General features: G+C 37.6%; 1 long non-coding RNA gene across 3 annotated transcripts; it reads left to right on the top strand.

The window, feature by feature from the left end:
• Window positions 1–4,268: 4,268 nt before the first annotated feature.
• On the top strand, window positions 4,269–7,944 carry LOC116203194. 3 transcript variants are annotated; one of them, XR_004156223.1, is made up of 2 exons: window positions 4,269–4,470; window positions 6,617–7,944. It is a non-coding gene; the product is annotated as an uncharacterized LOC116203194 (long non-coding RNA). The 3 variants fall into 3 exon arrangements; XR_004156224.1 differs by having other exon boundaries at window positions 4,283–4,470; window positions 6,949–7,944; XR_004156225.1 differs by having other exon boundaries at window positions 4,295–4,470; window positions 7,712–7,944.
• Window positions 7,945–16,720: the final 8,776 nt, after the last annotated feature.

The raw sequence follows: 16,720 nt of genomic DNA, 5'->3' as shown, positions 1-16,720 counted from the left end.
GGTGAGCCCAATTAGTGGCCTCGACACGGAACCTGCGGACCGCCACATAGATTCAACTTAAATTAAGTTTGTGTTGGATAACAACTTAATTAAATAAGTGCTTAAGAGTTAGTTAAAAATTAGTGGAATAATGATAGATATAGAAACAAGTGGTCATTTAACGGCTATTAATCACGTAAAAGTCCTAGGTATGACAGGTGAGCCCAATCAGTGGCCTCGACACGGAACTTGTGGATCGCCACATAGATTCAACTTTGATTCAACTTAAATTAAGTTTGTGTTGGATAACAACTTAATTAAATAAGTGCTTAAGAGTTAGTTAAAAATTAGTGGAAAAACAAATTAAAGGAAGAGAGAGGAAAAATGAAGGTCTAATTATGTTTAATCATTCAATAAAAAACCACTTAACAAGTAAATAATGCAAATTGGCATTAAAAAAAGTCATTTTTAACTTATTAGTGTCTTTAAATATTTTCTCACGATAGATCTTCTCATCCATATCTTTCCATTTTATTTTTTCTTTCTTTAACTCATTTGTAACAACTTAACTAACATTTTTTCGATGTGAACCCTGGTATTTGGAAGCCCAATTGGAGCCCGACTAATCCAATCGAGCCGAGTTGGCCCACTAAATGATAAAAACTCTCCCATAATGAATTTTCTACATTCACGAGGACTCGAACCCGAGACATTGCTTAAGCGAAACAAGTGCCGAACCACTTAAACCCACCAACGTTAGTACAACTTAACTAACTTTTAAGTCTTTAATTTATTGAACATGCTTAAGTTAATTGTTTAATTAATAAGTGAACTTTTTATATTCTTAATTGCTTATTTACTTAAATACTACAAAGTTTTTTATTTTTATGTTTGCCCTTGGCATTATTATAATATATTATATTTTTAGTTTTATAAACAATTTCAACAATGAGCGTATGGCTCAATAACATATTGAACTCTTCAAGTGGCTGGACTATACTTGCATTGAAGGGTTTGAAACCGACTAAAAGTACCTGGTAATTAGTGCCAGGCTAATGTTAAATGGGATTAGTCTCCACAAATAGTTAGCTACTTGACAGCAATGACACATGATTTGAGACTTGATAGAAAATGTGTTCTTTTTATCCTCAATTCCTAGTTGCTATTTCAATTTCATTCTCAATGCATCACAGTTTGTCTATTTAGGTCTTATCGCTATAATTTTCTCTAAAATTTTAGAAAATTACATAAAAAGAAAAAGAAAAAAGAAACAATTATAGGCACTACATTCGACTCACTAACAGACCTTTAGCTATCTAGTGCGAGGGTATTCACTGTTGGTGAAACTCAGTTATGGCTCGAAATTTTAGCAGAATTTCCCATAAATTTCCACGATATCTATTACCACATCAACTATTCATAAAAAAACCTACTTTCCATAAACTCTGAAATATATATATATTAAACCTAGCAAGCTCTGATATGTATATACATCTCAGGAGTTGACTTTCTCTCACCCACATCAGTAAACTACCTAAACAAAAATTTCAGGTCGTAACATATTTATAACATTCTACATGAACTTACTACTTATACTATGAGTGGGTCTAACTACAAAAATTCTTAACGCTGATCCCTGATGTCCAAAAAGTTCTCCTGTGCTGCTAGTCTAGTTCCTAACTCATCTGAAAAACTTATATGCAGGGGCTATAAATTACATCTCGGTGAGTACAAAATTCTAAAGTAAAATGAATTATTATTAAATAAGTATTTAATTACAAACAACCAAATATTTAAATAAATAATACAATCACATCAAATTCAACTATCAGCTCACCCGCACACATAAATGGTATATATATACAAACTATAATAATAATTATATTCAATAAAGTAACTAAATTTAAATTCTACTAACAAATACATACAATTCTTCCAACCATTTCTCTAATATCCAATGTCACATAAAGATCAAATATCCATTCATTTAGCGTTCCAAAGCAAATCACTGCACAATCAGTTGACAAATCAAGCTTTAACATCCCACTCGTATTCAAGTATAAGAACATATTTCGACAAGCTCAACAATCATCATATCCGTCTAAATCAATTCGAACAAACAATGCACAACACTAATCAAATAATATAGTCATAGGGTCGCATTTCCTTGCGACAAGTTGGGACGGTATCGTGACCCTGCATATCTCACTCATATCATTTTCAACTCCCAATATCCATATCTTATAAATGGGGGCCGCCTATTAACCTCTGGCTGTAAGAGTTGACCACCATTTATATTTCGCCGAGTCTAGCGGCCGATCATGCCCCTATTTCTATTTTGACGGGGTCTAGCGGCCGATCTGGCCCCTACTTCTTTTTCGCGCGGGTCCAGCGGCCTATCAAAACCATATTTGTATTTTGTCAAGTTAGTTGCCGATCAGGCCCCATTTGTATTCTGCTGGGTCCAACGGCCGATTAGGCCCATTTTGTAATTCGCCGGGTCCAGCGGTCCCATGGCTATAGTCAACCAACAACACAAGCATGATCAACTACAATCATGCCATCCCTCATATGTCCATACCAAATTCTTATTCCCAAATTATCACAATATTTCCTTTAATAATACTCCGTATAATTTGTATTCATATAATATTTATATATATAATTTCACAAAAGAATAAAGTACTCATAGAACTTGCCAAAGTTATTTCAATGAGTCAAGCCTTCCCGGTGCATGATTTTGTTCGTCTTCGTTGCCTATCATTTGAAGCATAAAACTAAATTATGAACAACATAATAATACGACCATACATATCGGTGCTGGTAGGTATCCCTCCTGATAGGAAAAAGCGACATTGATACTTCCATAATCAATCACATCTCTATTTTATCATATATTACCCATCAGCCCCTATCAACATGTAACTTAATCACGTAATACCATTAATTTGAATCACTACCTACTTTTGGATCTTTCTAGAATCACCACTTAATGATGTCTAACCTCCACACTCTGCTTAAGCAATTAAATGGAGAAAAGTATGCATTTCGGTTATTAACAAATAATTAAATTAAAAAGCGAATTGATTATAACAGTGGAACTCCATGAAAACAAACGGCTTCTCAACTCAACCAAGAAAAGCAAGGTTAAAAGTAAAAGAAGCTCAATCAATTTAAACTCAACATCTCATACTCAAGCATATCATTGATTATAAATTTAATCTCTTCCCTTGTTGTCTTCTCAATCTTTTATCCATTCCCTTCTCTCCATACTTTGTTCCATTTTAAATAATACCTCTAACCTAACATATTCCAATTCACAAATAGAACATGATCAACAAAGGAAGATGGAAGAAGTAGACCTCAATTAATCCTACAAGAAAACTTTCCACGCGAAAACACTTCCCAAAGTCAGAAATTGAGTTGGCACTATTGGAAATTATTTGACCAACCTCTAATTTGCAATTAGCTGAGAGAACAAGGTACATGCATATATATATATATATATGTATATATGTATATACGCCTATATATATATATATACTTTCAAGAAGGCATAGATGATCTTAAGAACATAACTCCTCTGGTTGCTTAAGTGAAATTCAACATTAAACAACCTATATCAACCACATGCAAAATAACCCAAACGGCAAATAGAAAGAAGATAAACAGACACAACAAAGACAACCATTTCAACTTGAACATACCGAACCGTGTTGATTATCTAAGCAAATGCAAGTTTGAGCTTCAATTCCTAGGTTTCCTTCCTATATCCCGACTCTCCCTACTTCGTTTCCCTCGATTATCCTCTAACTTTGCACTTTAGCTCTCTCTCTCTATTTTCTTGTTCGTCTCCTCCACCCAAAAATAGAGCAAAGAAAGAAAAAGAAGGAAACAAATGAAAGCAATGGCGGTGGAAAATAAAGGCTGGTCCCAAGACCACATGGAGCCCATGCCACCTTTCCCTTTTCTTTTTTTTTTTTGGTTAATGCTCCAGAAACATGCAAATAATATATATATATATATATATATATATATAAAAGCATGTAAGTATATGTATATGTAAGCTATTTGCAATAAAAATGTTAGGTTTCATAGACCCCCACTCCTTAACATTAATATCCAAAATTAAGACTTCTAATATCATTCTTGAGGGGTGGTGTAAGAACCGGCATTTTTTTTTAAACATGCATATCTATACATACATATGCTTATATATATATTATATCCGTTGCCAGAGGAAAAAAAAAGAAAAAGAAAAAGAAAGGGTAGCAAGGGCACCACGTGGCCCTCACTTTCCCTTGCAATCCCCTTCCACCGCCATCCATTTCCTTTCAATTGCTCTTTCTTTTATTGTCATTCTTGCTCTGTTTCAGCTGGGAAAAGAGGAGGAAGAAACAGAGCACGAGAGAGGGAGGGAGAGGGAGAAGTGTCGAGATAGCAAGGAAGAGCGTGACTTTGCTCTCTGGTTCGATTGTCCACCAATTTCAGGTATGTAGTGTGAATTTCCTTTTTGTTTTGTCGGTTGGAATAGCTGAAACGGGACGAAGGGAAGTAGAGATAGTGAGAAAAAGTGATTTTTGCTGCAACTCTAGGTAGAATTGTATAAGAGAGAAGTAAGGAACGAAGAAGAATGGGAAACAGGAAATGGTTAAAGCACTGCAAATATGGAGCTCAGCTTGCTTGCTTAGTTAATTATCCTAGTTTTCTCCTAGCTTATGTCGATTGAGTTGGATATGTTGGGGGTCAACCTTATTTTGTGGTTAGAATGAATTTGGTCACTGTATGAGCTTATAATCAGTTAAGATTAATTGATGTACTTAGGTATGTGTGGTTAGATTTGAATTTGGTGGAAATTCTTTTTACTTAGCTGAATTGTCTCTGAATAATTAGAAGTAGGATGACATTAGACAGATGGGAGAAACATCAAGGAGAAGTTAGTGTCACTTAATTGGGCTAGTGCATGTTAAGTATGTGAGATTGATTGTGTTATTTATACTGTTTAAGCTTTGCTTTGCTTATATGTATTTCTTGTGATAAATTGAGGTCGTGATTAGGTAAAATATTGGATTGACAAAGTTCAAAGTTGGTTCAGGGTCTTAGGGCCTTTAAGGCATTCGGCTTTCCTTTGCTACTAGCTGTTGCTTCAGTATTCTATAGTTAGTTTATTAAGTTAAAAATTAGAGTTGTGTTTGTGAAGTAATTAAGAACACATTTCATTTGCTTGAGAGCTATTATTTGAATGAATTAATGAATTTGGGGAAATTAGATGAAATGGATCAAAAATTGAGTTTTAGAATGACGGTTAGTTGAGGTGGAAATTTGAGGAAGTTGGGAGCTAGTTAGTTATGTGAGTTGGTGAGGTAGCTGAAGAATAATGATTGTTGTTCAATTTGTATTAAGTAGATAAAGTTAGTGAATTCAATAATATATATATTGTTGTTAAGTTACTAAAGTTTTAGTTATTACTATTTTAGCTTAGACAAGTTATTATAAATTTTTATAAGGGTAAATTACACCGGTGATCCAAAAGGTTTCATGAATGTTTCAAGTTGGTTTAAAATATTTTTTTGGTAACTTGTTGATACAAAAAGTTTCAAAACAGTTTCAATGTAGTATATTCCGTCAATTGCCCCTGACGCCGTTAACATTTTGCTGACATGGTGTGTCCTATGTGTCACTTTTGTTACGTAGAACCAATCACAATGCGTGACGTCATTTAAGAGAAAATAAAATTTGAAAAAGTTCAATAAAAATACAAAAAATAATAACAAAATACAAAAAGTAAAAATTTAGAAAAAATAAAAAAATAAAAAAATTTTAAAAATAAATTTTAAAAATTTTAAAAATAATTTTTAATTTATTATTTAAATAATTTTTAATTTAAAATTAAAAAATAATAATAAATTTTAATTTTAATTTAAAATTTTAAAATTATTTTTAAAAGTTTTTAAAAAAGTTTAAATTTTTTTCTAAATTTTTACTTTTATTTTATTTCATTATTTGTGTATTTTTATTGGACTTTTTCAAATTTTATTTTCTCTAAAATGACGTGGCGCACTATGATTGGTTCCACATAACAAAAGTGGTACTTAGGACGCGCCACGTAAGCAAAATGTTAACGACGTCAAGGGTAATAAACGGAATGTACTATATTGAAACAGTTTTAAAACTTTTTGTACCAACAAGTTACCAAAAAAATATTTTGGACCAACTTGAAACATTCATGAAACCTTTTGGATCACCGGTGCAATTAATCATTTTTATAAATAATATTGGGTAGGTAATGCTAGGAGATTACGCTATGCTGCCTTGAGTTTTATGATGTCGGATTTTTTGCATGGATTACTATTTGGCTGTTGCTATACCGTAATTATATATTTTTGGTCTTCTATGAATCTCTTATTTACCTTAAAATTGACAAGAGCAATCAGGTTTATTTAAATGGGAATTATGAAGATTTGTTTTAAGTAGTTCTTGATATAGATTAGAAATGGACATAATGAATATGATATATAATATATAAATTGGGACTTATTGGATATAATAGGCTCTAAAGAAGATTGTGGGAGGTATTGGAAGTCCTTGTGATGGTGCTATATTTTTATTATCTAATCTAATACTTGCAAATAATAAGGATCATGGAGACTAAATCCTTGTACTCTGAAGGGTTGACTCAGTTTGCTATCTTTCTCGAGGTTTTCGGTGAGTACTCTATTCTCTTGTGAAATGATGTATTATAGTTATATAAATTATTTAAGAATAATATGGTGATAGTTAGAGATTAAGGAATCGGTCTTGCTATGTTGTATGAAGAGAATTGAGAGATACTGCCTCTCATGTTACATTTTGACTTGAAATTTGCTTATATTGCTTGTTTCTTTATGGTTATGCTACTTGGTTGTGCTATATATTGTTTTCGTGGACTAATTGTGATTGTGTATGTTGACGTGACTTGGTTGATTATAGACATGGGACCTTTGGACCCGGCGGATTACAAAAGAGGCCCGATCGGCCGCTAGATCCAACGGAATACAAATAGGACATGATCGGCCACTAGACTCGGTATAATACAAATAGGGCTTTGATCAGCCGCTGGACTCGGCAGAATATAAGTGGGGAACAGATCGGTTACTGGACCCGACAGAATAGAAATGAGGGCAGGATCGGCCGCTAGACCTGGCGGAATATAAATAGTGGTCAACTCTTACCACCAAAGGTTAATAGGCGGCCCTCACTTATGAGATATTGGTATTAGGAGTTGAGGATGATGTGAGTGAGAAGTGTAGGGTTACGATACCGTCTTAACTTATCGTAAAAAAATGCGACCCTATGGCTATATTGATTGATTGTGCTATATATTGTTATTTGATCTGATTGTTATAGATGTGATGATTGTTGAGATTGTTTGAAGTTTTGTGAAAGTCGTATTGTTTATTAGAGCTGGATATAGTCAATGTATGAATGTTAGGTGGTGCCGAGTTAATGGTTAATTCTACTATTACTATATGATTATAAAGATGATTGATTGTTTAAAAATCAATTTAGTCATTATTTGTGTATAATGTATATCATGCTGTGTTGGTGAATTTAACGACGGATTTAGGTATGCTAATATTATCTTTGTTCATTTAGAAATATATTTTTACTTAATAATAGTTCATTTCACTCTGGAATTTTGTGTTCACTGAGATGTAGCTCATTCCCTGCATATATTTTTCAAATGAGTTAGGAGCTAGACAAGCAGCACATGAGAACTTTTTGGATATTGGGGATCAGCGTGAAGGATTTTTGCAGTTAGACCTTAGGTAGTTAATAAGTATTTTTTTTTATAGAATGTATTTGAATATATTACGGCCCGAAATTTTTGTTTAATTGGTTTAGTGATGTGACTCTCTTACAATGTATATATATATATGTGAGAGCTTGCAGGATTGATTATATATATTGAGAAATTTATGGAAAGCAGGTTTTTAAATGAATAGTATGTGATAATGGATATTGAGAGAATTTAAAGGAAACTCTGTTGGAATATTTGGTCATGATAGGAGGGAGCATAAGACTTCTAAGATCAGTCTTGATCTGGGGGGGGGGGGGGGGGGGGGGGGGGGGGGGGGGGGGGGGGGGGGGGGGGGGGGGATGGTTGGGGTGGTGTTGGTGGTGGGGTTGGGGACCATCATTGGCAGACACATTCACCACACGAGGTTACTAACTCGTTGCCAAAATTAAGACGCATTTTCCCTTTTTAATTTTAACAAGAGTACTTTAGGGGAAAAATCATGAAAATATGAAAATTTTAAACATTTGAGAAAATTTCACTTAACTATCCGTCAATTTTTGAGCAAGGTCCATAATAGCTTATTTGTTATACAACCCTACATATATACTAATATTTGTTGGGGATGTGGCTCCGAGATGGACGGATACGGTGAAGATGAAACACGAACTTAATGAACACGGATGAATATGAAGGATAGGAAAGCTTCAAGGCACGATCAATGCTTTCCAAATAGAATTATCCGCTCCCACATGTAGTTGCTAATGGGCTTTGAGGGAGATCCTCCCGGGATACAACAAAGTCCAAGAGTTCTCGATTAGCAAAGTTGAAGAATTGAAAAATTCTCTCTCATTTTTCTCGAATTATTTCAAATGATGTCAATCATAACTTTTGATACAGGAGCCTATAACTTATAATGATCAAGGGCACCAACAATATGTATATTCTTTGTTTGTAATCGTTTAGGATGTCTCCTTTTTGTTAAAATCAGTCCCACAGGGGACCTTTTCGGTTATTTGAATTTTTATGGACGTTATTGAAGCAATCACCGCCAATCCCGCTCTCAGATTGTGATCCGAAACTTATTTGTTCGAACATCATAGTGATTGTTCGAACAATTCCTCCAAACGTGATACCAAATCACATTTACACCAAAGCCTGGATTTTGTCCTAGTGTGAATGAATTACACCAATGTAAAATCCGAAAATTTTATTATGATACACATGAATTTCCTTACATATAAAGGATATTCAAAAAATTACAAATTCGATCGGACGAGTAAAATCCCGATAAAATGTTACGATCCACCGCCACTTTTAACCCTAAAAATACTGAGAATATATTTGGAGGGTGAGTTTAACGCCTAGTGAGTAACCACAATATAAACTAATTGGATCATAGCACGGTTTAATAATATCATAAAAATATCATCGAGACTTCCAGAACTTAGATCATCCCTATGCCCCTTTTCAGGCCTCGACCTTAGTGGCGGCTCTACACTGGCAGCCTCTCTGCTCCAGATAGCTCTTTCATACCGCTCGACTTATGACTGGCTCAGGACGCCACATGACTCACCGACTCACATCAATCTCTTTACCCAACTCAATACCTCACTTCTCATTTTCAAATATCATAATCGATTATATAAAAATATATGCATGATCCGTAACATTGACATGGCCATGAAAATGCAGTTTTAAAAATATCATTATAACAATAATAAAAATACTAGTTTAAGAATAGATTTCTCACCTTGAAAAGTTCCCCGAACCTTAAACATCAAAAACCAAATGTTTTCTATTTTATAGAATTTTCCTCAAATGTTTCCCTCAATATTCTCCCTAAGTTCCTCAAGGCCTCTCTCTCTCTCTCTCTCTGTGTGTGTGTGTAATTTATGGTTTTGGCCGTGGAAATTTAAATGACAAAGAAGAGTTCATGAGGCCATTTAAAGGGAAGAGAAGGCGGTGGAAATGGATGAAATTGATTTGGATTTGGCCGTGCGGTATTGAAGAAGAATGGCGGTGGAAAAAAAGGAAATGGATCAAGATGAAATTGAGTTGGACATGTGGAAAGACAAGGGTGAAGGAGAATTCAACACATGGAAAGTTAAATTAAAACTTATTTGGCAAATAAGTACACATTAAGAAACTATTAATTTATTTTAATTGATAATGATAAAGAATATGAGGTTGTCACAAAATCAAATTGAACGACCCACACATATATGTGTACATGTATGTAAAATTTTTAATTTAATAAATAATAGATAAAATATGTAAATATGTATATTGAATAAAATTCTCGGGATGTTACAAACTCCCCACCTTTAAAGAATTTTGTCCCCGAAATTCAAGTAATCGAAAATAAATTTATACCCCACAGGCTCAGGAGATCGAAAAACCTAGGCTCTGATACCATTTGTAAAATCTGAAAATTTTATTATGATAGAATTCGATAATTACACATGAATTTCCTTATATATGAAGGATATTCAAAAAATTACAAATTCAATCGGACAAATAAAATCCCGATAAAATGCTACGATCCATTGCCACTTTAACCTGGAAAACATTGAGAATATATTTGGGGGGTGAGCTTGACGCCCAGTGAGTAACCACAACCTAAACTAGCTGGATCATAGCATGGTTTAATAATATTATAAATATTTTCATCGAGACTTCCATAACTCAGATCATCCTTGGGTCCCTTTCTAGCTCTCAACCATAATGGCGACTCCACACTGACAGTCTCTCTACTCCATGCAGTCCTTTCCTACTGCTTGACTTATGACTGGCTCAGGGCGCTACAGGACTCACCGACTCCCATCAATCTCATTTACCCAACTCAATACCTCACTTTTCATTTTCAAATATCATAATCGATTATATAAAAATACATGCATAATCCGTGATATTGATATGGCCATGACAATGTAATTCTAAAAATACCATGTTAACGATAATAAAAATACTAGTTTAAGAATAGGTTACTCACCTTGACAAGTTCCCCAAACCTTAAACATCGAAAACCGAATGTTTTCTATTTTATAGAATTTTCCTCAAATTTTTCCCTCAATATTCTCCCTAAGTTGCTCAAGGCTCCTCTCTCTCTCTCTGTAATTAATGGTTTTGGCCGTGGAAATTTAAACGACAAAGAAGAGTTCATCAGGTCATTTAAAGGAAAGAGAAGGCGGTGGAAATGAATGAAATTGATTTGGATTTGGCCGTGTGGTATTGAAGAAGAATGGCGGTGGAAAAAAAGGAAATGGGTCAAGATGAAATTGAGTTGGACATGTGGAAAGGCAAGGGTGAAGGAGAATTCAACACATGAAAAGTTAAATTAAAGCTTATCTTGCAAATAAGTACACATTAAGAAACTATTAATTTATTTTAATTGATAATGATAAGGAATATGAGGTTGTCACAAAAATCAAATTAAACAACCCACACATATATGTGTGTACATGCATGTAAAATTTTTAATTTAATAAATAATAGATAAAATATGTAAATATGTATATTGAAGAAAATTCTTGGAATGTTATAACCAAGTAATCCATTAATGTATAGACCCATGAATTTGCAATTTAGTAATATCAACATTCCCCCACTAGATTTCCAATTCCATACATTAATTACACAACGGTCATGCATAAAACAGTGTTGTTCGTAGATTAAACCCTATCTTAGTGTAAACCCTCAAAGTACAAACAAGTGAGCGGTGGCTAATCGTTTAAACCGTCACTCTAGAGCTGATATTGGAAAAGTCATACACAATCGTTAGAACTCAAGCAAGAGCTTTCATTTTAGCACCGTTATGATCATGTGCTCATCCCGTTTTCATGAACATGTATGAGTGAAAAACCTTAAGAAAACTCTCATTCATATATGTACTTGATTTGCTGATTTATGAATCCGTTAACAGACTAGACCAATTATGCAGTTGCAAATTTGAGCATTTGTCACATGTAATTCCATCGTATAGCAAAACTTATTTCCATGAGCTCAAATTTACACAAAAGTTGTTGGATTAATGATGGACTCCGCCCTAATGGCCCACTAAGTAGCCTGACGAGGCATGCGTCCACTCTAACTAAATAAGGCCCATGCGCCCGCCCAAGTGAGAAAATATCTATATCTTATAATATATATTTTCTTAATATATCTTAGGGAATATCACATCAAATATATGTGGAATACATCAAATATTCCAAATATCTCAGGATTCCATCACCTCACACTCCTCCTATATAAACCCTAGAAGGTATGTTATTTAATTCCAAGCAATATTATACAATCTTAAGCATAAATCTGACTTAAGTGCGGAGGGGGAAATTGAGGAAAACCCTCGATCTCCTTTGTTTGCAGGTTAGGAGCAGAATTGATTGAATACTTAGGACCGCAAAGACAAACTGGGGTTTGAGGTACGAGTTCGGACTCCATCATTTGGCGCCATCTGTGGGAAACAATACAAAAGGCTATGAACGGAACTATTGTCGAGGATCATTCATGACAGATAAGTTCTTGCTTCCGCCCAGCAATCTACTGATGCACATACATATTTGCATATATATAAGTGTGAATGATACGAATGTAAGATTATTTTGATTGGGCAAAGTGTTGGAAAATCCTAGTTTTGATTTCACAACCCCAAAGCCCAAGATATGTCTGGAATACCTATCTTTGACCTGGATTTTCCTCTATTGAGGAAGGGGGCGAGGGACAGAAAGACAAAATTCGCGAACGGCTTTGACCCACGAGTGGAATTATCGAGTCGGCATCGAGGTGTTTCCTGTCGGGGGCACGGGCTGCTCCACGCCCGTCACGCTTGGCATGAAGCGTCAATCGTAGTCTGAGTGACCGCTGGACCAATCCAACATCAGTCGTTTCCGGGGTAGTCCCTAGCGACAATTGGAACCATGGACCCGCTCGGAGTCCAACTCAGCTAACCTTCGCTCAAAGTGATTTCGCCAAGAGTAGCTCTGGGCAAATGATCTACGTCTTTGTGCCCCAAGGGCGTAAAAACCACTCGGCCGACTTCGATTCAATGCATATTATATGTATATGTGTATATGAACCATGTATATCACAAGGATACATCTCATAGTGATTCCAGGTCAAGCACCTGTTAGAGGAAGCTTACCGAGTGAACAGCGACGTGCATCGACATGAAACGAACAGTGGAGTACAGGTGCGCGTTCTGATTTGCAAGACCTGTCACCACCGAGGAAGGCACGGTTGTGTGAATTTGTACAATGACCTGCAAGCTAACGAACGATAGAGCCTGCCAACTTCGAGATAATTATACTATTATCGAGAAGCGTCGATGTGTCTGCAAAGCACCAGCCATGAAACTTGATGAGAACTGTCAGATAGCGAGCAAGGGAGTAGCAGGGACGTGGGGCATGGATTGATGAGATCCCGATGCGTGTGAGCTGAACATCAAGGAACTTAAGCTCGCTACCGAGCAACACTGTGTGAGCAACATCTAAGCAAGGAGACAAGAAGCTCTACATGATGCAACACCTATTCGGGCGCAACAAAGCGAAAAGTGATTACAGGTTGGGAACCTCATGCACTGGTCCTGTGTCCATAGCACGAGAAAATACGTCACTTATGGAATGTATCGTTAGCGAGACGCGGCTTTTGCCGACCAGCACAATATGAGAAGCATGATATTGCGGTGCGAAGTGTGACGTGTTCTTGCTATTGAACAATGTGGAGAAAGAAGGCACAACGAGGCGTTTGTACTCACGAAGTCTGATGTGCTGGCCTAATGACGGGCTAACAGTGATGGCTCTCGTTGATTCCCTAGGCATCCCAGCCCTTGTACCTCTGGCCCCGCGTCACTTGGCAGCCCCTCTGCTCATTTTGATAGTGTCCCACGCGAAATATGTGAATGGCAGGAATAGAAAACAGAGCGGAAGTTGGGAAAGCTCTTAATATAATTCCTTTTGGTAAGAGGGAACAGGCCTGAGCTTGCCGTCAAAACGACTTGCTCGAGTCTCTCAGTGTATCTTCCGCTGCTAGAAACGAAAGCAAAGTGCTAGCCATGTTTCGCATGTATGCAAAATAGCAACTCCTCCGTGTAAGAAACATGCACAATATCGATGTCAACTGCTGAGGACCTACGGAGATAAGTATCTCATGCTCATTTATATATTGTATATTCACAATATTCTTGAGAAACGTTGTGTACCCATGGAAGGAGCCGATCGTACAACCAAGGAGGCATAGGAATCACAAACTAGCAGCAAGAACTACGAATTCCGATCCCCAGGAATACATGACCAACGCTTTGATGTCATAATTCATGTTGGGTACTCCCTCTAGTGAACCAGATCAAAGGTCCAAGTGTGAAGAGCAGCGAGGCATGCAACAAGTAGCAATTCGAATGGTCGGGTGGAACAGCAGCAGCAAACGCCATGACCAAAATTTCGACCGATAAAATCTGAAGCATCTGCAGCAAGCAACAGTGCTAGGGTCTGCATGTCGCTTAGCAACAAGAAGTTTGCCCAGATTCCTAGGCTCGTTGATAAGCAGGTGGGAACCTTACGCACAGCCAGGGGGCACGTACCCTCGCGAGAGAACAGCAGAGCGCAACGATTGCTAAGAACCAGCATAAGGCATCCAAGACTGAGGCATGAAGGGCGCCGACTCAGGGAAGGATCTCAACAGAAAACCCCATGGCGCATGGCCAAAGACACGTGGACCAGGGAAACAAAACGGTAAAGGTTAAAGGACGATTGTCAAGTCCACGCGAGGGAGAGGCCCGAAACTCGACTCAAAACTCTCAATGAGGGCAAGCAGATAAGGAGCAGACAGAAAAAGAATTGTGAGGGACTAGTTCGCAACACTGTCACCATGCCTCGCCAAGAGCCACAAGAGGGCCCCCTCCTCCAGAGCTAAGTTCTCTTCTTAATTAAACCCGTTTCAAGATGCAATTGTGACAATAAATTTCCATTTATCTCGCGATTTTGAGTAAAAAGGAGGACTCCATACAAAATATATGTAATATAGCCCACTCTCGTAGTCTCATATCAATCATCGTGAGATGAAACGAACGGAAAGGGGTGCTCATCTGCATCTATTATTCATAGAGGAGAGAATTTTTTTCCTCTGTTCTTTGGGAAACAGGGAGCATCGAGAATGCCGAAAAGGGGACGACCAATACTACAGGCGTAGAGCTTCTATAGCAGCTCCACTCTTGCGAAGAAGATGAGATAACCTCAGCTTTTCCATTTCTCTGATTTTTCATATCATTTAATATTTTGTTATCTATATTTTCCACTTTCTCTTGCCAAGCCATGAATAAGAAATAAAGTCAGGTCTCATGTCTTCTTGGTTATATATCTGCCATGTAAAAGGTCCACCATAATCGGTCGCCATCAACTAGCAAGAGCACAAAGCCCGCAATCGCCCATCAAGCCCTGCATCTTCATTAGGTTCCGGCCAGACATGTCACACACCAAGAAGGTGTGTCAAATGGAGTGACTTGTGGGATGAAATGCACCGAAAGATCCTGGTTCCAGCAATGCTTGAAGCATGTCAAAGAAGTCGCGTGGGAATGTGAGCTTCGTCGACGCATCGTGCATTCATAAGCTATATCATGCCTTAGAGGAGAAGTGCATACGCCGGGAAGAGTGGTGTGTGGATTTCACCTCCTCTAAATCATGAGCTAAGCCTTTCTCTATCTATGCTCTCAGTTCTTGTTCATAAATATTCTATAAGCTTTTAAAGCACTAAACCGAGTCGGGCAAAAGCATGAGGCACCCAAGGTGCCAAGGGCTAGAGTAGCTAAACTCAAGCTTTCACTCTGAAGCGAGAGTACAGAACAAGGCTTACTCTCTATCAGATTGGCCGTTCCATCACGGTCAAGCAAAAGGCTTCGACAACCACGGCAAGTCGCTATTTAATAAACCACCGGTATACTGAGCGCACTATGGGGGCGGTAGACCCTAACATGCAGATAAGCACCCCTTCTTTTATCTCTTTAATCGTGCTTTTGGTTGCTTGGTGCAATTATTAAATGAACAATGACTACAGATGCACTTATTACGCGCCACTATTATATTTTCTCGAAATGTGATTTCGACAGGCTTGAGAAGACTGCGGCTGGCATCAAGGAATTATCATCAAGCCTGTCGCCACTCGGCTGAGCGAGTGCAATTTTCCTCGCCTGATCGAGCAATGGGCCGAGATGGAGCATCAACCTCCGCTCGCCTCCAGTCATTCCATCAGACTGGCCAAGATGGAGCGTTAGCCTTCACTCGCCTCCAGTCATTCCATCGCATTGGCTGAGCCTCTGCTCGCCTCCAGTCATTCCATCTGACTAGTTGAGCCTCCGCTTGCATCCAGTCATTCTATCAGACTGGCCGAGATAGAGCGTTAGCCTCCGCTCGCCTCCAGTCATTCCATCGGACTGGCCGAGTTGGAACGCCAAGCTCCACTCGCCTCTAGTCACCTTAAATACCTCTCCTCGTCCAACAAACTAGTTGAGTCGGAGCACCAAAATCCACTCGTTCTAATTAAATTAAATACCTCAGCCTTGTCTGAGAAACTAGTGGAGTTGGAGCGACAAGATCTACTCGGTCCAGTCAAATTAAACACCTCGGTCTCATCCGAAAAACTAGTTGAGCGAAAGGACAAGCATCGCTTGCTCCAATCAAACCAAATAACTTGGCCTTGTTGGGGCGATTGGCTAAGTGAAAGCGACAAGTAACTCGATAGTTATGCACTGACAAGGAGGCTGGCCGGGTTGGAGCGACTAGCTTCACCCACTCAAGTTGAATTCCATACCTCGTCCTCAATTGAGAGGATAGCAAAGTGAAGGCCACGGGCCTCACTTCCTCCTAGTCAACTAAATAACTCGGTCTTGTCCGAGTGACTTACTAAGAAAAAGCGATAAGTTCCACTCTAAGTCAACTCTAAATAGCTTGGCCTCGACCAAGCGATTGTCTGAGG

The sequence above is a fragment of the Punica granatum genome, chromosome 4 (genome assembly GCF_007655135.1).
Source record: "Punica granatum isolate Tunisia-2019 chromosome 4, ASM765513v2, whole genome shotgun sequence".
NCBI lineage: Eukaryota > Viridiplantae > Streptophyta > Magnoliopsida > Myrtales > Lythraceae > Punica > Punica granatum.
Note: the sequence above shows the minus strand (reverse complement) of the source record. Positions and strands in the feature narration are given on the sequence as shown.